At 36.5% G+C, this 23,843-nt stretch overlaps 1 long non-coding RNA gene across 1 annotated transcript; it reads left to right on the top strand.

The window, feature by feature from the left end:
* Positions 1-5,005: 5,005 nt before the first annotated feature.
* On the top strand, positions 5,006-5,610 carry LOC122290072. Its single transcript, XR_006236291.1, has 2 exons — positions 5,006-5,087; positions 5,126-5,610. It is a non-coding gene; the product is annotated as an uncharacterized LOC122290072 (long non-coding RNA).
* The last annotated feature ends 18,233 nt before the right edge of the window (positions 5,611-23,843 follow it).

A 23,843-nucleotide genomic window follows, 5' to 3' on the forward strand; every position in this document is an offset into this window, starting at 1 on the left:
CAATAAATAAACAATTTTCTAGTAACGAAAAAAGGGGGAGAATTTGAGTATTACAGAACTTTTAGGTATTGGAGTTGCATGTACTTCTAAGTAGGAATTGATTGATGGAACGGGGGTGATGATCAGCATATATGGATATTGATTGATTTTTATGAGTGATTATTGCTGCATTAATATCGATTTTGTTAAGCACTGATGATCTTCTATTTTATTAGCTGTTGGCTCATTAATATTGTTGATGTATTTGTTAGTAGTTTCAGAACAAGTAAATATTTTTTATGGACAATATTCTTAGGGGTCTACTTGGAATTGTGTTGTTCTATTTTGGTGGTTTTTCAGAAGAGTAGTAATACACCTACAACCCTTTCTCACTACCTTTAAACACTTCGATAGATTTTTAGGTGCGATAGGGCTAACCACAAAATCAACTCGACATATATCAATTTATCTACATGACACGCGCGTTTTTTAATCCTTGTATTTCTCCAGAGCTGAATCAGGTGCTGGGAAACCCAGTAGTAGTAATTCAATAACCTGAAAGGGAATTAGTGCGGACCCCGGCCCGCTGAAAGATAAAAAACCAGCTGATCAGCAAACCTTATCGTCAAGTGATGATGGGAGATTAATGTCTTGTACGTACTCGTTGAATTACTGATTCTCTACGAATGTTACCCTACCTCCATGTCCATGTCCATGGAGAAGGAGGTTTCCACGTGGCATTGGAGGTTCTATAACTGAGTGCCTGTTTTAAAGTGTGTTTGCCCTCTCTGATCAAGCCATTTCTTCTGTTCATGACTTATCTTGAAAAAGAGAACAAATGCTTGTGATATCTCTAGATTTTGGGAATATATATTTGAGAGAACAAAATGTGTGGTTTTTCTTTGATAATTAAGAATACCAAATTAACATCGATCCATTCTTTGGGCATGCAATTTTTTTTTGTTGTCAGCAGATATAGTGCCTTCTTCCGATGAAATTCTGGTCTATTAATGGTCATGTTTCTAGATTTTGGAAAAAGTCATATGCCGTTTATCAAGTTATTACTCATTTTGGCAATACGGCCACTAAGTACATATGAAGTTTTATTTAACTCTTTAATTCGAACAAAGTTATACTAATTTATCTATTTGTCAAGATCTAATTTTAATCACAAAATGGACAAAAAAATTTATATATATGAATCGATTGGCATGTCAAAGTTAGATCAAATAATTAGAAGTGAATGATAGTTTTGAGGACAAATTTAGTAATTTAATAATTATATTATAAAAAGAATTATTTTAATTTGAAATTCGTTATAAATTTGTACTTTGACTTGCTTGGGAAAAATATCTTATGATCAAGTTGTTACCCGAAATTGACAACCTCAAGTGATAGACACATGATGGAATGGATCCTCCAACATCTATTTCTTATTTAGTACTTTCCAAATATTTTGATGGATAGCAATAGATATTGTATGACTCTCAAGTTTGGACAACAACTCGAATGGACCTAATTAATCGAACACCCTTGACTGTCTTTTAAGTTAAGTAATTTAGTTTGAGACTTTATAATCGTTTTTAAAAGAATACAAGAAAAATCTAAGAGAGGATGACAGTAAAGAATTGGTTCAACTTCCAGTCTACCTATGTATGTGTATTGTTTGGTGAAGGGGAGCCCAACATGTTGTTCAAGTGAGTTCTTTTTATTTGGTGAGTAGATGCAAATTTCGAGCCCAGCCCCTCCCTCTATGCAAAAGGATAGTGTTTTGGGCTAGGGTTTCAACCCTAGCCTTCATCTTTTATCCCCCCCCCCCCCCCCCCCCCCCCCCAAAACCCACCTCCCCTCTCTCAGCTTTGCATGACTCTTCTCCCTTTTCCTTTTTTTCCCCCTCTGGTAGGTAGTGGCTGTTCCGCCACCCATGCTCGCCATCACCTTGGCTTCACGTGGCAGCATCGTTCCGTCCCCATTTGCCACTGTCAAATTGCATCTCCATCGCCCAATCCATGTTCCACTTTCATTGCCACTTTGTGAGGCGTTCTTCTCTTCCTTTAGGGTTTTACTTTGCTGCCTACCACCACCCTCCGCCAAGAGATCCCCTTCCTCCACCTTCTTAAATGTTGAATTTGCCACCCTTTAATTTTCTCAATCATAGATCCCTCTCTTTTGCCCAGATTCGCCCCTGTCACTATGCACCCCTTCAACCGCCACCACATGACACACACACACACACGCACACACACTATAGTTCTCTCATTATGAGTAAATTTCCAGATCGAGGCTTGAAATAATAATGTGGAAAAATCATTAAATTGTATTTTTTTGCAGTCGAATTGTGAGTGGTAAATGTTCTTTGTTTCCTTTGCTGATATGATCGTTAATTATGTTGGTAGTATCAATTGTGTTTTAAACTCTTGGTTGTTGCTTGCTGAGATTGCAAAATCTCATGTGGTGTATCCACCTGCCGTACCATTTCATGAAATTGTAGCTTTCGATGCAGAAGACTGGTTTGAGCACGAGGAACTGACCTCACCCGAGGAATGAAGACTTGGAGTATTTGTAGTTGTGTTTGAGAGACCTACTTTTACTTTATCCGTTGGATAACTGTAATAATTTTGTAAGGATTATTCAATTGGGTTGTAGACTTCAAATTTTTTGATACTTAGCTTGAACTACCTTTAATTTTTCCGCTGCGTATATTTATAATATACACATGTTGCATGTTTACACACACTTGCACTCTGTGATGGGGTGTGTGACTTGAGTGGCCATCATCTTGGTGTCGTGACTCCTACCAAATCACACGTGGGGGTTGAGGGCTCCACAAAGGATGATCAAAATACTATAGACTGTCTCTAAGGACAAGATACTTGATGACATTTACCTTCCACAAACCTAAAATATCAAATTTCTCCACATATAGGTGTAGCTCCGTTGACAAGTATCTTTCCAAGTTCGATTGGCTATCTATACTCTTCTGAATTTGGTGGGAATTGCCAAACTTCATACCTCACTTATGCTTTTTTTGGCTTACCAACTTTGAGATGAGGCAATGGATCATGGAACCTTGATATTAACTACCCTGAATGCGGCAAACTCATCATACAACCTATTGAAGGTATCCGTAACTGTTAAAATAAGTTGATTCGCCTATCCCTTCTTGTTAGTGTTTTTCAACCCATACATTATTCCATCAATTTTGTACCAGGGGCCAAGAACAATGGTAACATATAGCAAATCATTGATCCGACTCAAATCTCCATGATATTTCTTGTAACAGCCCGTTAGAAATTTAATGGTGGAATTTCTATAGACTTTAGGAATCTTGTGAAAACTCCGTAAGTTTTCACGAATCGAAAAAGTTTTAGTCTGTCATCATAGTCACTATGGTGCAAGAAATGTAATTTTTAATTATTTGAGGTAGTTAGAAGTATCAAAATACGTTATGGTCTGTGCCACTAGACTCAATTGATTATTTAGGATTTTATGGCACAATAATTCATTTGCATAATTTTGGATGAAATGCTTGTTCGAAACTGTGAAATTATTTTTAGGGTCACTTCGGGGTTATTTTTGGTAAGCGATTTTCACTGTAAGTTGATATGAATATTTCAGATTTTGTAGTACTAAGTTTATTATGCATTTTTTCGAGTGAATAGTAACCTTAATAAGCGTACTAAGTACAATGTTTTCAAAATCACAGTGTATAATGTCCAAATTAGGTTAGAGAAGTTTTATTTGGACACTTGCCAAGATCTTAATCACACATAGCAAATAGTATTAGACATTTAGCACAAAGAGGAACCATTAGGAGGATTTGTGAAGGAAATCAAGGTGTGAGATCATGCCACCTAAGCAAAATTTTTTTTTCATCTGATCAACCAAATTGAGCTAGATCAAAGAGGGTTTAAACCCTAGTGAAATCCTAAATGGTTGGAATCCAATTGAAATCCCAAAATTTTGGTTAAAATTGAAACCCTAAGTAGTTTCCCTAAATCCTAAAGTTGGCCTCCAAATCGTTTTTTATCCGATTTCTAGCATTGTGTTTAATGACTTGATTAAATCACTTCCACATGCTATTAATTCATCAAATCCTTATTATGACATCATTATCCAACCTTTTAAACCTTGAAAATTTGATTGAGTTAAGAAAAATTAGATTTGGACTCAATAGCATCTCAAACCCTAACTATACCCCATTTAAACCCCAAATTGAAGTCCACTTGGTTGAGGCTCACCAAGGCCTACCAATTTGGCCACCTTGGCAAAAGTTCTTGAAAAAGTTTCCTCTCCCACATAGCAGACCATCCACTGTCCTTGGCTGCACCCAATACTGCTTTGATGTGAAGGAGAATCCACCTCATCAACCTTCATTCCTCACAGCTTTTGCAGGCAGTCCTTTGCCCTTCACTATTCTCCACTTTATGTCACAGAGCCACCTCCAATCAAGGATCATTCAAGTCCATATCTTCCCCCTCCAAATTTCTTGAGTCGTGCAAGACACACTTCCTTCCCTTTTATCAGTTCTTCACCTCGTTCTTAGAGAGAAATCAAAAGAGCTCTCTCAGGTAGATTTTTGGGTCCTTTTGCTTGGAGCTTTTGGACCCATTGAAAGTATTTTCACATGATGACTCCTCATAAAAGTTATTTTTCTTTGAGTTTAGTTTCCATAGATATATTATTCGTCTCATTTCATGGTCATTTGTTTGGTCAAAAGTATTTGTACCATGAAAATGTCATTCTGGGCGTAAAACTGGAGAGTATGTTATGTTTTGGAGTTTTTGACCAAGCTAATGGACATATCTTGGTCTGAAAATTTTATGTGTTTTTAGCATATGTTTATGAGTTTCCATTGAGATTTTGTGGCATGAATAAAGTTTCTGAAGATAGAGTTTCTTAGATATAGAAACTTGAAAACTGGAAGTGGAAAACAATTTTTGTTAGAAGAAAATTTGAATCTTTCGAGGTTTGATCTTACTCTAAAGGCTTTGATATTTTTATATGATAATACTAAGTCTCTTATTTTCATAAAAATGAATTATACTTTTAACCAGATATGTTTGGCCTTTGTAAGAACCTTTTGAATCAAACTAGTGATTCAAAAGGTTCTTACAAAGGCCAAACATAACTAGTGATTCAAAAGGTTTTCGATGGCTTACACGACGTTTTCTTATATATATGCTGTCCCATGTTTATTTGTGTTCATTAGGTTCTTTCTTCAGTTAAATGTTAGGGTAAATGAACCATAACTATGTAGCCCTATTCCTAATAGATTGACCCCAAAATAGCATATCCAAATTATAAGAAATCCCATAGAGGCTACAATTGCAGAATTTACAACCTCAAAATCTTTATTTGTTCGAATATGTAAATAAATCACGAATACGGTCCAAGTAATAAATGCCCAAGTTTCTTTCGGATCCCAATTCCAATATGAGCCCCATGCCTCATTTGCCCATACTGCTCTCGAAAGAATACCTATGGTTAAAAAGATAAAACCTATACCAATAATACGATAACTCCAATGATCCAATTGTTGAATCAATTGAGACCTATAATAATTCCTAGAAGAAATTAAGGAAGTGTTCCATAAAACATTGTTTCTTTCGTTCATGTATTGGATCTCATCAAAACAAAACGACTCATTATTACTTTTCTCAAAAATACTTATGACTTTGCGAGATGTAATGACTATAAGAGCTACTGATAATAATGATCCACATAAAAGAGATGCATAGCCCAATACCATCATACTTACATGCATTATTAACCAATGAGATTGGAGAGCGGGTAGTAATAGTATGGATTGATGCATTTCATGTTAGGATGTTATTTTGAAAATATTTAGTATTAGTTTTAAAGATATGATTTTTCTATGCAAGAGGATTTCAGTTAGGCCTAAGATTGGATGTTTTTGGATTAGATCCATGTTTTATTGCTTTTTAGCCATGTGATTTTAAGTTTGATGGTTGGATATTCTTTAGGACACATTTTTGAACCATGTGATACTTTATTTCAAAGATCTCACCTTCTTAAGCCATTGATCGAGAGATTTATCAAAGCTAGGTGAGGAAAAAGTTTATGTTTTTGGACTAAGTGTAAAACCAAAAACTCCAAGTACTATTTTGTGATTTTGGTGACTTTAGTTTGATGATTTAAAGCATATTTGATCTTAAGATGAGGTTATGAATATGTTTGAAGTATTTAGATCTTTTTACAAAACGTTTTGGTGTTGATTATTAGTTTTTCCTAAATGGATGTTTTAAGTATGATTTTAAACTTAGGATAGGAAGATCCTTGTTGTAATATTTTGGTTTAAGTATGAGTTTTGAAGTTGAAAGGAATTGCAACAAAAATAAGAGAAATAGCCTATGGATGTTTCGGCCATAGTGTGTTTTTTATAGTTGTGATTTGTTTTAAATTTTTCTGAGTTGATGTTTGAAGTTTAGGAAAAAATTTATATGAGGAATGTAAATCTTGAAAATTTTTGGAGTTAGGATATGAAATCCTTAAGTTAGGGGTAAAATGGTAATTTCCCCACATGTAGAGGGTAAAATGGTAATTTTACTCTAAGTTGTCTCTTTTGCACATTTCTAATTGTTAGTAATTAAATTTCTAACTTTTAGAATATCTTCTTATAGTTTCTTGTGTTTCTCGCTTTATTTTAATAAAACGCGACAAACAAGGTAAGTTAGCTCTTAACCTACTATCAGTTTACTATGTATATGTGATGGGTAAGGGAACTACATTTTATATATGTATGTTACCATATATGCCATGTCATGCCACGTCATTGCATGTTTATCTGTTATGCATGATTTATTCTGTCATGAATATTTATCTGTTACACAATATATACTGTCATGTATTACTATATGTTATAAGTATGCCAAGTTAAGTATGATATCTATTACATGTGTGTTAAGTCATGTAATATTCATTGTTGCAAGTATGTCATGTTAAATATATTGTCTATTACATGTTATGCCATGTTACGAAATTTTTCTATCTCAAGTAAGTCATATCTTTTGAGTTACGTTCAAGTCAGTTATGTCTAGGATATTCGCAATGTAATCATTATGATTGTCCGAGCATCTCCATCTGTAATTCACACGAGGTACTTTTGGCGAAATCATTTTGATTGTCAGAATGCAGTTCAAGTTCAGTTATGCAGATGCTTCTAGTGTAATCATTCTGATTGTTAGGGTATCTTATTTAAAATACTCATGATGGAATCATTCTGATTGTCAGAGTATTACTAGGTACTCCTAGTGCATTCATTCTGATTCCTAGGGTACGTGTTTTAAAATACTAGTGATGGAATCATTCTGATTGTCAGAGTATTACTAGGTACTTCTGGTGTAATCATTTTGATTGCTAGGGTACGTGTTTTAAAATACTCGTGATCGAATCGTTCTGAATGTTGGAGTATTACTAGGTACTCCTGGTGTAATCATTCTAATTATTAGGGTATATGATTTAAAATACTCATGAAGGAATCATTCTGATTGTTTGAGTATCTCTGATGGAATATGTTGGGTGGAATCAATTTGATTGTTCACTATTCCTGATGAAACAACTGGCAGAATTATTTTGATTATCAGAATTCAAGTTCAAGTTCACGTTAAGTAAAAAACTCAAATCAAGTTTATGCTAAGTTAAGTTTCAGCTCAAGTTCAAGTTCATGTTAAGAAGTTCAGTTTAAGCAGTTAAAGAAGCAAGGTTCCAAGTTTATGTTAAGTTAAGTTTCAGATTAAGTTCATGTTATATTATGTTATGTTTATGTTCACGTTAAGTTTCAAGTTCAAGTTCATATCATATTACGTTCACATTTATGTTATGTTCAAGCTCACGTTCATGTTATGTTATGTTCATGTTTATGTTAAGTTTCAAGTTCATATTCATATCATGCTATGTTCACGTTTATGTTATGTTCAAGTTCATGTTTATGTCATGTTATGCTCACATACAAGTTATGTTCAAGTTCACGTTCATGTTATGTTATGTTCACGTTCACATTATATCTCAAGTTCACGTTTATGTTATGTCATACTCAGGTTTATGTTAAGTTTAAGTTCATGTTTATATTATGTATGTTCACGTTCATGCTATGTTTCAAGTTCATGTTATATTTCAAGTTCATGTTCATGTTATGTTGCTAGTCCATGCTATGTTTTAAGTTCAAGTTCATGTCATGTCAAGTAAAGTTCAGTTCACGTTTCAGTTCAGGTTATGTTAGTTATGCCATGCTATATGTCAAGTTATACTATACTTACTTATGACTTTAATTATGCATTCATGTTTTTATTGCCATGTATGTATCATTAACCTATGTGGGAGTTTTCTGTTAATTTATTGAGATTTGTAATCAAATCTTATTGTGGTAATCCTAACTACCATTCCCTCTCCCCCGAATGGTAGAATCCGACCAACTGAACACGGTCGACTAAACTATGGTGCAACATCGATGATGGCATAGTAATTAACTTAGATTACTACTTATACTTATGGAGTGGTATCTCCAGTACTCTTTTGATCACAACCATTTTGGATTAGTGTTGTGATTAGGCTGTTTAGTATGCTTTTATGTATGAAGTATGTTTCAAGTATTTGAGATATTTTTAGTTTGGTACATAGTATTGCTAAAGAAAAAAATTTATCTGCTGTGAATATTGCATAATGCTAGATGCATGTTAGGAACATTGCATCTTATATGTCATGAACGGGGGCTAGTAACCTTGTGTTGTATGTCTCGACGCTTCAGATGTCCGTTCAATCTCAAACGAAATCTGGGGGCATCACATTTCTCATATTCGAGCCTCATGTTTAATGCCATAATATGTAAAGTAGGATCACTACTTTCTCATATAATTTATCCAATTGCTCATTTATTTGACAAATTTGTTGACAATATTCATTTGATGTTACATTCGAAGAACCAAAAATGGTGCATTTGACATCATAAAAAAGCCTCAAGAATTCTACAAAGACTCGAATATTTTACCATTCCACACATCCTTGGGCTACGCCGATCTGCCTTCTTCCACATCAAAGTGGTAGAAATATTGCATGTCCTCATCTCTCATGGCAGCAAAAGACTTTCTATATTGTTCAACTGTTTCTAACATAAAAAAATTGAGTTCCATTCTGTAGGAATATGGAGATACAACATCTTCCTACATTCAATATTTATAGCATGAACAAAGTACTTGAATTTCTCAGACCTAGCCAATTAACCACACTATATTTTTACTCTTGAAATTGACTCATGAACATATTCCAAACTGTCAGTCACAATAAGATTAAGGACATGTGCACAACATAGAACATGCAAAATTCACCACCCAATATGGACATATTTTCCTCTCTAACCCTATTCTTCAAATACTCAAATGTGGTATCATTAGACGATCCATTATCCACTGTTATTGTCACCACCCACTCCAAATCCTATTCCTTTATTCTTGGCTCTGTAGTTTTCTCAATGGTGTCACCTTTCTGATTGGCAATTAAATAAAACTTTAAAACTATTTTATGTAACCTTTAATCACTATCTACAAGATGAGCAATTAAATACATGTAGTTCAAATATTAGACTAGTGTCCATGTATAAATGGTGAGACAAACTTTTTGGCTTTCAATAAATCTTTTAACAAATCCTTCTCAAGCTCATATTTTAAGAATATCTTTCACCACTGTGCGGAGAGAAGGAATGTTAAATCTAAGTTCCAAGTCCTTAGAGTAGGCTTGGAGCCCTTCACCCTCAACAAATCAAAATGGTAGCTTATCAATTATGATCATACAAGCTAGAGACCTTTTACACCTCTCCTGGTAAAACTTTACAAACCCCTTCAATATATTACCCCCACCACTCCCATTTACCATATTATAAAGTCCAATATCCAATTTAGATTTATTTTTTTCATGTACTTCACGTCTTATATAGAACTTTTCTTGCATTGTTCTTCTAAATGACTTTTTGGCTGAGAAGTGCCATATCGTTTATAGTGATAACCATATAAAAACACCACAATAATTACATTTTTCTTGTAGGTCATTGGGGTTACCATCCTCTAATTTTTTAAAATCTTCCACATGATGGAGACGATTTTTTTCTTTGGCGGACCCATGGGTGTAGGTGTAAGGGTAGTATAGGAGATGTAACACTAGTGCTAGTCTTTAGACTTGGAGAAGTATTATCATTGCCGACACTAGCACAATCCCCACTATCCATTGAACTTATCAAACTATCAAACACTTGACATAATACAAACTATAAAAGATTTTAGGTTTTCAAAATCGCATAAAATCTAGTATCCCAAGACCCCAATCTAGGTTAGGGTTTTAGTTTGAAACCCTAATCAAACATTAGGGTCTCAATCTAAAATGCCAATTTGGAAAATGCAAGATGATGCTTGAGATAATAGCCTATGGTGACGGCAACAACGACATGAGAGAGTGATGGAGACGACTCGAACGTGGCAGAGGCTTAAGAGAGAATGAAGGAGATTTGGGAGAGGGAAGGCAAATCATTGGGGGTGGGGGGTGAGTTTAGGTCTTACGGTCCATAATAAATATATATATATATATATATATATATGCAGGCGGGCTAGTTAGGATCTGTACCCGCTCACTTTGATGTCGGGGCTGGATATGGGCATCTGCCAAACAACCCTAGCTAAAAGGTTAATTTAAAGTTGTACTTATTCAAATGACTACTGGATACAAGATTTTTCCTAAGTATTGATACATGATACACATCCTTGAGGGTAAGTATTTTTTCAGTAGTGAACTCTAAATCTATTGTGCATTTTCCTCAAACTGTAGTAGTGGACAAGTTTCCCATGTAAATAACACGTCCATCTTTTGATAACTTGTACCGCTTGAAGAGACTCTTGTCTTTGCATAGATGCCTCATACTTTTTTGGATTGATTGGGTTGTTCAAGTTTGTGGGTCTAACCTTCCTCTACCATGTGTATATTGAATCTCAAAGAGTTCGGCTCTTCCTTACTACATATCTCTAAGTTTGATTTCTTGTTTTGTATGAAGATGTTGACCAAAATCTAGCAAAGACATGTCCTCTTCTCTATATTTTAGACTTTTTCTTATAGTCTTTCCAAAATTGAGGAAGTTAATCGATAATGGATGAAATCGATATATTACCATCCATTTTCATATTATGTTGAGTGAAATGACCAAGAGTATGCATAACGGTGGGCCTATAGTGTATTATCTTATAACTAAAAAATTTGGAAGCCAAAAATCCTTACTTGTGACATTTTCTAAAATTTATTGAGCCTCAAGTGTAAACAAAGAATCCTTGGTGATTGCCTTGTTCTTGTAAGTGCCAAACAATATTTTAGACATTGCATTGCAAATATGTCCCTTGCGGATTTAGTCATGTTGTTTTTATTTAATCCTTGCTCAAAACTCTAAGTAATTATCTCATCCTCATTTGCAAAAGGTGTGGGAGTGGCTAGAGCGTACACCCCCTTGAGATTGGCTAATGAAGAAATGCATATTCTTTTGCCAACATCGAAAACTGGCTTCATCAAAGCGTTTGAGTTTTACGAATTCCACAACAAACTCTCTCAAACTATGCACAATAGTTAAATAGAAATTGTATTACAAATAGTAGCAAAAAGAGTTTGCTTTAGGGCGCGCACAATGTTGCTTTCATCAAGATAATATTTGTCTCCACCAGTAACAGTATGCACAAGAGTTACTGACAAATTTGCCTCCAAAATACAATGAAGTCCAAAATAAGTCTACTATTTAATTGTGTTATACACAAATGAAATTAGACTACAAAAGCCCTCCGATATTACAATTATTCCATGAGATTAGTAATCTATTTTCTGCATAATAAACCGATGCTAATAACTAGTTTTAAAGAAATGAAAGACTTTTGAAAGAGAGGGAGAATTTCAAAAACTTATTTTCATAAATGAACCTTAAGGCATAGGGGTATATTTATAGATGACTAAAGGACGTCATGAAAAAGTTATAATTCTTTGTTTGGATTAAATATTAAAATAATCCATGTGATTTGCTTCTAAGATAGATTAGTTCCTAAGTTTTAATTTTAAACTTTAATTTTTACTCCTTATACATTCAATTTTGACCAAATTAATCATTTTGTTACTATTTAGCTAGTCAAATGTTAAATGCCAGGTCAACAATCATGGTGGTGGCTGGTGTCTAGCCCCACCAACTAAGATGAGTTGCTTGAGTTGGAATTGCAGATGGCTTGGGAACTCTTGGTCAGTTAATAATTTGTGCCTTATGGTGCAAACTAAGTCCCCAACCTTTGTGTTTTTAATGAAAACAAAGAGTAGGAGAGAAAAAATGGAATCAATTAGGCGTTTGTTGAGGTATGAATACAGTTTTGTGGTTAACTCAATAGGATCTAGTGGAGGCCTAGCTTTCTTTTGGAAAGAAGAAGTAGAGGGTGAAGTTATATCCTATACACAATCTCACATCTCATTGGCAATCAAAGGAATGAATGAAGGAACCACTTGGAACCTAATTGGCTTATATGGTAACCCAAATACAGAAAAAAGACATGAAAGTTGGCAGCTATTGCAAGCTTTGAAACCTACAACATGTGTGTAGGACATTTCAATGAGATTTTGAGCAATAGTGAGAAAAGTGGAGGTCCCTCGAGACCTCATAAGTAAATGGAGATGTTTAGGAAAACTGTAGACAACTGTGGCCTTTATGACCTGGGGTTTCAAGGAATAAGTTCACTTGGACTAATGGAAGGCAAAGGTCAGCCTTCACAAAAGAGAGGCTGGACAGGGCATTTGGCAATGAAGAATGTTAGACCTGTATACAAACCCAAAAGTTTTTATCCTCCCCTCCCTTAACTCCGACCATAGCCCCACATTTGGATCACCTTGGAACAATAGCAATACCTTGGTAATAGACACACAAAACCATTCAAATTTTAAGCTAGTTGGACACTGAATGAAGATTGCTATAAAGTTGTGGAAGAGGCATGGAAGTCACTAAGAATGGCAAACAGCAAAATGCACTTCACCTCAGAAGGTCTAAAACATTGCCAGCAAAAGCTTACTCAATAGAGTAAGAAGGCCTTTGGCAACTCAAAGAGAAAAGTCCAGGCTCAACTAGAACTTCTCTCCTACCAGCAGGAAAGAAATACAGGCCAATTAAATGAGGAGATCAAGCAAGTGCAAAGGGGTGTGGATAAAATATTAGAGGCTGAAAACATCAAGTGGGAGCAAAGGGCCAAGCAAAGGTGGTTGAAGGAGGGGGATAGAAATACAAAGTACTTCCACTACGTAGCATCACAAAGAAGGAAAACCAATTTGATAAAGAAATTGGTAGACAACAATGATCAAGTGGTGCACTCAAGAGAATGAATTTGTGACTTGTTCCAAGACTACTTCATTCACCTTTTCACCTCTTCTAATCCCAGCCATCCAACAGAATGTCTCTCTTCCTTAAAGGCTCGAGTGACTGAGTCCCAGAATGAGTACCTCACCAGACCTTACTGCGCACAGGAAATGGAAGAAGCACTTTTCCTAATGAATGGACTTAGCTCCCTAGGACCAGACCGTTTCTCAACTATATATGTTCTATCAGAAACATTGGCCAATAGTGGGTCCCCAAGTCTCTAATGTTGTTTTGAATGTGCTAAACTCAAGGGGCAGCATGGGAAGCAAAAACAGCACCTTCGTTGCACTCATTCCCAAGAAGAAGGCACCAACAAGAGTGACAGAGTTCAAACCTATCTCATTATGTAATGTTCTCTACAAACTCATCTAAAAAATTATAGCAAATAGATTGAAAAAAGTACTTCTTCGTCTCATATATGCATCTCAGTTAGCTTTTGTTCCTAATAGACTCATCTTAGATAAAATAATTGTTGTTTTTGAGGTACTGCATACCATGAAATGTAAAATGGCAGGGAAAGAGGGCTATATGGCATTAAAGCTAGATATGACCAAAGCATATGATAGAGTGGAGTGGGGTTTTCTGAGAGCAGTCCTGTTCAAGCTTGGTTTTCGCAACACTTGGGCAGAATTGGTGATGCATTGCATTAAAATAGTCGCATACTCTTTGCTAGTCAATGGGGAACCTCAAAACGTTTTTTTCCCTACTCGAGGCATAATGCAAGGTGACTCCCTATCACCTTACCTTTTCATATTGTGTGTAGAAGCTTTGAGTAACTTGCTAAAGAAAGTAGAGGAGAAGGAACTAATACATGGAGTACCAGTAGCTCGTGGTCAGATAAGGATATCCCACCTATTTTTTGCTGATGACAGCCTCTTGTTTGGCAAAGCTAATGCAATAGAATGGGGTAGAATAATTAGCTTACTAAGAGTATATGAAATGGCCTCAGGTCAAAGGTTAAATGTTGAGAAAACTTCAATTGTTTTAAGTAAAAACACTAGCAGACCTACTCAATAATTTATCTTATCTATAATAGGAATGAGAACCACCATGCCATGTGAAAAGTACTTGGGGCTACCTCCTGTGGTTGGTCATGACAGATTCAAAACATTTAAGAATATCCTGGACAACATGAGGATGAGATTGAGTAATCAAAGAGTCAAGACTCTCTCTCAAACAGGGAAAGAAATCTATTTAAATGCAGTGATTCAAGCTCTTCCAATCTATACAATGAGTGTGTTTAAGTTGCCTCTAACATTATTAGAGTCCATAAATAGTGTAATCCATAACTATTGGCGGGGTCAGCAAGAGAAAGAACAAAAAATCCATTGGATTTCATGGAAAAGAATGGGGCAAGCCAAAGCTGATGGGGGTTTGGGATTTAGGGACCTTGAAGTTTTCAACAAAACTATGTTGTCCAAGTAATACTTGAGGTTAATTCGAGACCCAACATCACTTGCTGCCAGGGTTCTAAAAGCTAAGCACTTCCGAAATTCAAAATTTCAAATAGCCAACGTCGGGAGCCAAGCCCTCCTTTGTGTGGAGAAGCCTCCTAGCTGCAAGACAAATTGATCATGCCCAAAAAATAATGCGGTAGTTGTAACACAACTTTGGGGTATCGATTCCACAGGGAAACAAATTAAAAGAATAGTAGAAGAAACAAAGAAACGAAAAAAAAATATTAAATGATTAATGGAGAACAAAGATTAATTTTAAATGTAAATTAAAGTAAAGCAAATTGATTAATGGAAAAAGTACTCAAATTGACGAATAGTAGAGCATCGAGAATCCCTTGTACAAATCTGGTATTTTAATTATTATTAATTCATTGGATAATTCAATTAGGAATTCAATTCCCGAAATTCCCAATCGGAAGGTATAGATTTATAAACCAAAATTAAACCAAATGTAACCCTTTGAAAAGTCATTCACCATTTCTAAAATACGTAAATTATTATCCCTATTGAGAAAATCCAACGACGACAATATACTTAGGGAGCGATATTGTAGCAAATAACTAAATCAATATAGATAAATAATTGATACAAACATATTCAAAGAATTAATCCATTCAATAGAAAAAGCATGACTGAATCTATAAACATAATAAATTTTGTGATTATTTGGAGAAGAAAACATTAACGATGAATTAAAAACGATAAAAAAAAGAGTTTTAATAATTGAAAATCAAACACATAAATTAAAAATACCATCTAATGTGCAAGTTCAGCCCCAACCCAACTTGAGAATTTAATTACCCATTAATATAATGGAGAACAAAAATCTCCAGAGAAAACTGAAGTGAACGATAGCCATGGAAGTGATTTTCTCATCTCTTCAAATTTGCCTCTTGTGACTCTCATTCTCCTCTATTTCATGCTAATGATATGCTTATATAGGATAGGAAATAAACCCTAATGTCTTCATAATTTCCGTATAAAAAAATGGCCTAAATTTTAGGACTCATCTTACAGGAGTTCGAATTTGGAAATCCTAATTAGAGACAAATTTATAGCCCTTTAAGATATCTTTCTAATGCATCAAGAATCACATTAATCCAATACGTGAGTAAAACCTTAAGTTCAAAATATTAAAGTATGTCCAGACTATCTCCTAGCAAATTTCAAAATTTGGACTTCTTGCAGTTTCATTTTGTGATTTTTTTCTTGATCCAAATTGCTCTCAAACCCCATGAAGCTCCTCCTTTGAATTTGACTTGCTCTTTTATAAAATCTGAAATTAAATATAAAAAAATTGTTTAGGAGTATCCCAACTTAAATAGAAACTCAATTCAAGAATACACATTAATTCCTATGATTTCTATTTATATTTTAGCATTTTAATCCAATAATAGGGTATTTAGAGTGTACTTTCGCACATTCATCACATCCCACAACTTACTCATTGCTAGTCTCTGCAATTTTCATGTCAAAATAACGAAAGAGATCAAAGAAAATCACACACAAATGCTCCCAAGTTAAACTTTCCAGATTCATACATCAAAATAATCTAAGGATACCAATAATCCTACCACAAGCAATCCACCTATAGCAATCCACAGAGTGTGTGTGTATTCTCTCCAAACCATAACCATCTTACCACTAACCTTGACACATGCAACATCAAGAACGTCTCAAGCGAAAGGTTCAACTCCAACTCATGGGTATAATAGTATTTGGTGTAAGGATTCTCACTATGGAGTTGACAAGAGGTGTATACACACTCTCATGGGGAATTAGGCAATTATGTACAAGCAACAAGCAAACATTGATCTTATGATATGAACACTAACAAATGAGACTTCCATAAGTCTTTCCAAAAACTTACTTAGGATCAGAACGGTCAATACAAAAGGTTGTAACGTGGCTTGGGTTCGGGGCTATATGAAAAAAAGGATGAAAATGATTCAAAAACTTCCAAGTACATACAAAGGAAATTTTATTAAATACCTCAGTAGACCACACTTTTTACTTGATATACTCTCAAACTTTTCAGATCATCGAATAATAATGCTTTTCATTTTCCTTCTTCTTCTCTTTTTTTTTCAACAATTTGATAGACAAACACATGTCACTTTGGTATTCTTGCCATTTCTACCAACCTTTTCTTTTTTTTTTCTTTTTTTCCCCCTTTCGGAGTTCACTCAATTGAACACTTTGCAACTTGTACTCTTCTCTTTTTTTTTTCTTCTTTCTTTTTTAATTGAAAATGATAAAATAAAAGAAAGAAAATGTAAATTCTACACCTAGTATACACTTGGAAATAGAAAGGATAGAAAAATTAGTGTATAGATTATACTCCAATGTGGAGATGTATGGATGATATGGGCATATGAAAAGAAAAAGCTACATGTGTTTATTGGCTCAAAGTTTGCTATTAGGGGTCTATGATGGAAAGGGTTAGCTTGAAAGGCTCAAACGTTGATTCTAAGTTGACCTTCATCATATCCCAAGTATATCCACCATCTTACCACAAACCATATAATGATATGCTCAAAAGTTATCCAATTCAACAAATCAATGAACGCTTATCACAATTTACTACAGTTTTAGGCTCTCAATCCTTTCCAAACTCACATGAATACTTAAGCAAAAGAGTTCTCTAACTACATGTGTCAAACCACCATCTTACCACAAAGTTTAGATGAGTGCATTAGGGGTTCTGTGAATGCTTCAATAAAAAATGATTATGGTGAGTTTAGTGAATTCACAAAGATGGCTATTAATGAGAATGAGTACACATGTGAAAATAGTGCACATGTGATGCAACAAAATTGACACATAAAAATATGTCATAGAGTTCCAACAAACATTTTAAATACTGAATTTACACAACCACCTCCCAACTTAAATAAAACATTGTCCTCAACGTTTAAGAATCAAAATTGAATGGGGAGTAACTAAAAACGATAAAATACACCTGATGAGTGACGTGGGTAGCTCACTAAGCACCAAAGATGGTAACCTAAAATGACAAAATAAAACTAACATACAAACAATAAAGAAAACAATAACAAATAAAAAGGAAAAGAAAGAAAATAAAAGAAAAAAAATAAATAAAGAAAAACATACCTGGGTGGTGTGGTCAAGGTTGATAGACCAGATCCACAAGTGGAATGTCTTCCATTTCTGGAACTTGTCTATCTATTAATATTTTAAGGCATTGACCATTTACTTTAAAATCCGACCATCCTTAGGACCTTCTATTTCTACCACCCCATTTGTAAAAACATTTTTCACTACAAAAGGGTCACTCCATCTAAACCGAAGTTTTCCTTGGTGCTTGTGAAGTTCAAAATCATATAAGTATACTCGCTCATTAGGCTCAAACCTCTTTCTAAGAATATTTTTACCATGAAATGCTTTCATTTTAACCTTATAGATTTTTGACATAGACAAATGTTTCAATTTAACTCTTGGTGCTTTCATACTTACAGGAATTTGTCTTTCATCTTTCTTAGGCAACTCCTCAAATTTTGGTTGCTATGCCCGTGTTCCATAATCCTGAGTTTTATAAAAAAATAACACAAATATCAACAATATTAGATGAATCACTAATAATATTAAACTTAGAATTAACAATGAAATATTCAAGAGGATCAAAATTATAAGTTGTGTGAACTTCCTTGTCTATGAGTGTGTTAATCATGTAAGTTTGGTGGCACTCATCATCCTCTATTGGTTGTTTTTCAATATGGAAAATATTCAACTTGAGAGTCATATTCCTAAAAGAGAGCTTCATTAGACCATTCCTCCAATTAATAAGAGTGTTAGTAGTAGCAAGAAAATGTGTACCTAAAATTAAGGGGATTTTAGAATTAGAGTGTGATACCCCATTTTTATGTGTATTTTCACTGAAGGAGTTGTTTTTAATTTAGTTAAGATATTAGTTCTTTTATTTTAAATTATTGTATTTTAAATTGGTTTTTATTTTATTTGGCGTGGTGTTTAATTTATTTTAATCATTTTATGTTTTTAAAATCGCTTTCGCTTGGTCAGGTTTTGGTTTCCGGAGATGAGGACTGGACCTCATTTCTTTTCCCGCATATTTTATTTTTCCTTTTTTCTTTTTCTCTTTTCTTTTTCTTTCTCTTTTTCTTTCCTTTCTTTCTTTTTCCTTCTTCTTTTCTTCCTCGGTTTTTCCTCCCGCACGCCCGACCCCGCTCTTTTTCTCACCAACGCCGTCCAGCACCCCCACCCAGAACCACCACCGCAGGTCGGCGTGGCCAACACAGCCACCACCCTCTAACTCCCCTCCGGCTGGTGAACACCCCCACCAAAAATCACCTCCATTTGAGCCGCCGATCACCCCCTACAGCCCATCTAAGCCGCACGACTTTTTGTCATTTTTGGTGCCGTCGCTCCACCTCCGGCCACCACCTTTTCACCATTTATTCCCCTACCTCTTGCCGTCCTAACCCACCCATTTTTGGCCCCGATCCGTTGTCGGAGCAGCTCCCACTAGCTCAACTCCGTTCAGCCCCTTTTTGTACTTCCACCGCCGTTTCCACCACCACCCACGGCCAAAGCACACTTCCTTTAGCTTTATAAACATCCATTGGCCATTCCCTATCAATTTCGTGTCTTGGTTTGTCCCCGTTCGAAAGTGGGTAATTTACTACCCATGGCCACAGTGTAAAATACACTATTACGTTGCCTTTCCTCCGCCGTTTGCAATGTCGTAAGCTTTCAAAAATACCTTATAGCGTTGTAAGTATTTTTCAAACTCTACTTTAGATTTGAATATATTTTTGCTCTTACAATAAATTATTGGATTGGTTGGTTGATTCCGGACTGAGTCCGAGGAGTTCGAGGGTCTGATGGATTGAGGACAGAGTTGTTTGGTTTGGTTGTTTCTGTGTTTGGTTGGTTAATTGTGCCTTGAGGTTTCATTTACATGGTGTATTCACGTGCATGTTTTAAATTGAGAAAATTGGGTTTTATTATCATAAATGGATTTTCGGGTGCGTGTGTATCACGTCCCCAAGCCGAGATGGGGTATTATCTTGGTAGAGCTCCTCTGGTCACTCGGGAGCGTAATATACTAAGTGAAGTCACCTGGGTTGTCGCTGGGCGACAACTGGAGCGGGTGGGATGGTAACACTCTTGTACTGACTCCATGGCCTGGCGAGGGCTAGAGGATGCTTGGCTATGGGGCGCGGAACTGGGCATCGCTCGTTTAGGTGTCACACGCGTGATCATTACTTGTGGTGTGGCACAGGAGTCAGGGTGTGCGGATGACGCCTAGGGGAGGTCATGGTGCATTCGGATTAATTGGTTATTGATATGATTTGGATTTGGGCCAAATGAGACTTTTGACGTGAGTTGGAAAGTAATATGTTTTTGGAGCCAAATGGGATTTTTGGCCTGCGTGGAAAAATGTGGTTTACGGGTCATGTGCATTTGCATTCTATTATGCATATTGTTTGAGTTTTAATATGCTTTTATTTAGTGGCGTTTGGATCTTACTTTCCATTTTTGGTACTGTAGATTTTGATGCAGAGATCAAGGAGGAGGAGGAGACTGAGCCTGAGGATGCGGCTCCACCGGAGTATTGATTTGGGAGTTCATGCTTTGTAGTTGGTTTTGAAACAATATTTGTGGCTTGTAATATTTTATTTTGTATGTTTTGAACAGCTTTGTATTGAACTAAGAAAAAATTCTGGTACTTAGTTATATGACTTTGTTTATCTGCTGCATGTTTTCTTTTGCACACTTGTTGCATGTACACACACTTGGCACTTGGCGATAGGGTGGTGACCTGTGATGTCATCATCCGGACGTCTCGATTTTCCCGTGTCTGTACGTGAGATTTGGGGGCATCACAGGTGGTATCAGAGCGGTTTGGCTCTAGGTAAAACCATATGTCTCGTAGGTAGTACTAGAATGTTTTTTTTAAGTTGTGTTTTCAAATTTATTTTAAGTAAAGTTACTATTTGACATGTTTTATTTGTTTAAATTTATTTGAGTTAGTTTGCTTGTATTTATTTATTTAGTTATGTTATTGCATGCTGGTTTCTTTTTGTTTTCTTGTTATGTGATTTGGTTTTGGTTTTTGGTTTTATGTTGTTGGTTTTATTTGTTTTCTTTAAGGGAGTCAAAGGTTGTGTTGTGGCAGGAAAATGGTGAGGCCAAGAAAGTCTACTCAAGAGCCTCGGGACGATACGCCGAGAGATGATGCTATAGCCCAAGCGATAAGGCAAATGACTGAGTTCATGCAGTAGAATTTTAGGCCACAACAAGGAGGGCCTTGGCCACAAGGAGGGCCGTGTGGAGTGGTGCAAGCTGGATGCACCTATGAGCGATTTCTAGCGCATAGAACTCCACCCTTCACGGGAGAAGAGGATCCACTTCGGGCTGGGAAGTGAGTCAGATATTTAGAAAGAACTTTTGAAGTATGTGGTTGCACTGAGGTGCAACAAGTACTTTATGCCAGCTATCTGTTGCAAGGCACTGCTTCTGAGTGGTGGGATACGAAAAGAGTAATGCTGGAGTTAGAATTGGGGTCTTTTGTTGCTGTGTCTTGGCAGCGCTTTAAGAAAGAGTTTAATAATCGGTTCTTTCCCGCTTCTGTGAGGCGGCAAAAAGCAAGAGAGTTCTCAAGCTTGGTCCAAGGGAGTATGACCGTGGAACAGTACGCCAGAAGATTTATGGAGCTTGGGCGATTTGCTCCCCACCTCATTCCACATAGGAGGTGCAGGTCGAGCATTTCCAAGAGGGTCTGCATCTTGATATATGCCGAATGGTGGTCTGCCACAGGATTTCCACTTTTCAGGATTTAGTGGACTTAGCCATTCTTGCGGAGCGAGAGAATAATTTGAGTATGGGATCCCCTCTAGGACATAAGAGGCGGAGTTTTTCTGGTGAAGGAAGTAGTTCGGGTTCGCTTCAGAAATTTATTCAGCGGACCGGAACTCGACCACAAGCGGCCTCAGGTGTACGTATGGAAGGACGAGTGCCAGTTTGTGGACGATGTAATAGAGCTCATGAGGGTGAGTGTCGGCTAATTGGTGGAACCCATTGTTACCGATGTGGCCAAGAGGGACATTTTGCTCGTGAGTGCCCTATTAGAGTTCAAGGAAGCCGTGGAGGTAGACGTGGTGGAAGAACAAATTAGAGGCAAACAGTGCAAGCCCGGGTTTATGCTATTACACCCGGAGATGTGGATGATGAGGCACCAGCGACCCATGATGCTGGAGTAATTACAGGTATGGATTTAATTTAATTTTGGATTTGATTTTTGGTGTGCTTTGGTTTCTTCTTTGTTTTTGGATTTCATGGGTTAATGTATTTGGTTCAGGGAGAGTCTGTTTATATGAATTTTATGCTTGCACTTTATTTGATTCGGGTGCATCACAGTCATTTGTATCTTCTACTTTCGCTCAGATATGTAATCTGGTTAAGGAACCTTTGCCGAAGTCATTGGTAGCGGCTCTACCAAATGGTGAAGTGGTATGGTGTTCCAAGGTTGCATTGGGTTGTCCTTTAAATTTTGATGGAAGGTTTTTGGATGCTGATTTGGTTGTGTTTAAGCTGCTGGGTTTTGATATCATCCTTGGGATGGATTGGCTATACTGATATTTTGCGAGTATTAATTGCAGAAGTCGGGTAATTAGCTTTCAGCTCCTAGATGGTGATTATTTGGAATTTACGGGGAGTAAGCTAAAAGAAAAGCCGGTAGTTATATCGGCAATTCAAGCGAGAAGAGAGATTGCTTGCGGAGCGGATGCTTTCTTAGTCCAGATGGTGTCTACGCCGTCTGAGAAGAAGTCATTGGTAGATATCCCCATTGTGGAAGAATTTCTGGACGTGTTTGTGGATGACTTGCCTGGGCTACCCCCTGTTCGTGAAATGGAGTTTGTTATTGACTTGGAACCTGGAGTGGCCCCTGTGCATAAACCTCCTTACCGTATGGCACTAGCGGAATTGAAAGAGTTGAAGGTTCAGTTGCAAGAGTTGGTGGATAAGGGGTTTATTCAACCAAGTACTCCACCGTGGGGTGCACTAGTGCTGTTTGTTAAAAAGAAAGATGGAACCCTCAGAATGTGCATAGATTATCGAGAATTAAATAAGGTGACCATCAAGAATAAATATCCTCTCCCACGGATCGATGATTTGTTTGATCAGCTTCAAGGAGCAGCTGTGTTCTCGAAGATTGATTTGAGGTCAGGATACTACCAGTTGAGGATAAGGGACAAGGATGTGCCCAAAACTGCTTTCAGATCGAGATATGGGCATTATGAATTTAAGGTGATGCCTTTTGGGTTAGCCAATGCCCTTGCTGCTTTTATGGATTTAATGAATCGGGTATTTAGACCTTATTTGGATTCCTTTGTAGTAGTGTTCATTGATGATATTTTAATTTATTCCCAAGATTTCAAAGAGCATGCTTATCATCTTCGTCTAGTTATTGGGAAATTAAGAGAACACCAGTTGTATGTCAAGCTTAGCAAATGTGAATTCTGGTTGGAGGAAGTCAGATTTATTGGGCATGTGATTTCCCGAGATGGGGTGGCTGTTGATCCTAGTAAGGTGGAAGCCATTTCGTCATGGCAGCGTCTGATGACTGTGCGCGAGATTCGGAGTTTCTTGGGACTTGCCGGATATTACCGAAGATTTGTGGAGGGATTTTCTCGCTTATCCGGACCTCTCACAGCTTTAACTAGAAAGAATGCAAAATTTATTTGGTCAGACAAGTGTGAGAGAAGCTTCCAAGAATTGAAGAACAGGTTGACAACTGCACCAGTGTTGGAACTTCCAGAACCGCATAAGCCATTCGTAGTTTTCAGCGATGCGTCTAAATTTGGATTGGGTTGTGTCCTTATGCAGGAGGGATGGGTTGTTGCTTATGCATCCCGTCAGCTAAAGGATCATGAGAAGAATTATCCGACGCATTATTTGGAATTGGTTGTGATTGTTTTTGCTCTTAAGATCTGGCGGCA

Source organism: Carya illinoinensis, chromosome 12 (assembly GCF_018687715.1).
Source record: "Carya illinoinensis cultivar Pawnee chromosome 12, C.illinoinensisPawnee_v1, whole genome shotgun sequence".
NCBI lineage: Eukaryota > Viridiplantae > Streptophyta > Magnoliopsida > Fagales > Juglandaceae > Carya > Carya illinoinensis.